The sequence below is a fragment of the Eptatretus burgeri genome, chromosome 10 (assembly GCF_056783735.1).
Source record: "Eptatretus burgeri isolate ZD-2024b chromosome 10, Ebu_testis_v1, whole genome shotgun sequence".
Classification (NCBI taxonomy): Eukaryota; Metazoa; Chordata; class Myxini; order Myxiniformes; family Myxinidae; genus Eptatretus; species Eptatretus burgeri.
The window spans coordinates 45,023,629-45,025,356 of NC_140970.1; the positions used below are offsets into that span (position 1 = coordinate 45,023,629).

General features: G+C 47.8%; 1 pseudogene; it reads left to right on the plus strand.

Annotated features, from left to right (window-relative positions):
* Positions 1-694: 694 nt before the first annotated feature.
* Positions 695-835, plus strand: LOC147018453 (signal recognition particle RNA; annotated as a pseudogene).
* Positions 836-1,728: the final 893 nt, after the last annotated feature.

Genomic DNA, 1,728 nt, shown 5'->3' on the forward strand with positions numbered 1-1,728 from the left:
CTTTTCAATCACTCGCACACCCTGGTATTCGAGCAACCCAGTGACTCGTCACCATATGCTACATCTGGACATGCATCAATGCTGATGTGCACTGTTTGGCCAAGCAATGTCTTCAATTCCATCGCTCTACGATCCAACATCATAATGACGCACAGCTTGGTCGCTTTTCAACACCAGATAGGCGTTTTGACAGGGTCCATTTTTTTTCCCCGGTAATTTTTGATGTGCCCCCACATATTCGTGTGGTGTGATGCTGCGTGGAAACCCTTGCAGTAACCACATGACGGACCTTACAATGTTCTACAACGCTCTGAGAAGACCTTCATACTTGATATTAATAGTGGTCCTGAGACAGTCTCCATGGATCGCTTGAAGCCGGCTTTCCTTGACTCGGCACCAGAGCCGACCCACCCATTGACCAACAGGTCGAGATCTACGACAACAATACCCTGAGCATCATATACGACACTCTGGTGGACATCATGTAAACTTCCCAGCATAATATTTCTGAGCGTACATTTTGCTTTTGACCATTTCTCTTTGCTGTGACTTTTATTTTTCCATCAATAGTCAACGTCTCGTAGTCGACATCATTATGTGTTTTGTTTGTACCTTCCGCTCAATTAACACACGAGGAGGGGGAGTAATTTTGCCTTGGATTTTATAATATGTAAATATACTTGAGCCTGGGTTGACCGGGCGTAGTGGCGTGCGCCTGTAATCCGGCTCCTCGGAGGCTTGGGTTGGAGGATCGCTTAAGGACGGGAGCTCTGCACTGGGCCGTGCTATGAGAGGGTGTAGGGCAGCCTGGAATCATGGCGAAACCCAATCCATATCCCTGTGTCGTAAGAGGCGACCAGGGTTGCGTCAGGAAGGGCATCCGGCGTAAAACCTGTGCCAAATCAGTATGCGGATCATAACGGATGATCCGCTGTGGCGACCCCTAACAGGGAGCAGCCGAAAGACGAACAACAACAACTTGAGCCTGGGTTGATCGGGAGTTTTCTGGTACCAGGTGCAACCGGAAGTGTGACGAGCTGGTTGGTTGGTCACCATTCGAATAACGAATTGACTCGAATTCCGAACGCCTCGGATGTCTTTTCCTTCCAGACTAAACTACTACCCTTGCATGCTGTGACCATCCTGTGTGCACGCACATGTGCACACACACCCCTCTATCGCCGCTTCCCCTTCCTCCCTCCCCTACTTTCATTTCCTCCTTCACCACTGGACTACTCTCCCCCATCCGACTCACTTCTCCCCCACCTGACTCACTCCCCTACCTCCATCTCCGCTCCTCACTTCTCCCCGCCTCCACTCCACTATCGTTTTCAAAAAATAAACTTAGTTTACACATCACTATATTTCGACAAGCTTTTCCAGTGGTTGCAATTCCTGCATCACCACGTGTAGCCGTCAATGCCTGGGCGTCCAATTACTCGGCACACGTTGTGACTTACAGCGTGCTTAATTGTAGGTGTTGGCGAAGAGTCCCCTTTCGACTAGAAGTCGCTGCGACACTCACGTTGACAACATTAAACAAAGTCACAATGCAGCCCTGTCACCTTGTGACACTAGTGTACACATGTTCAAATATAGTGATGTGTAAACTAGGTTGATTTTTTGAAGACGACCTTAAAAAGAGGATGTAATGTGTTTTGATTGTTGAAAATAGTTATTTGTGTCAGGATAATCATGGAAATAATGTCAACACCCGGAAATAAATTA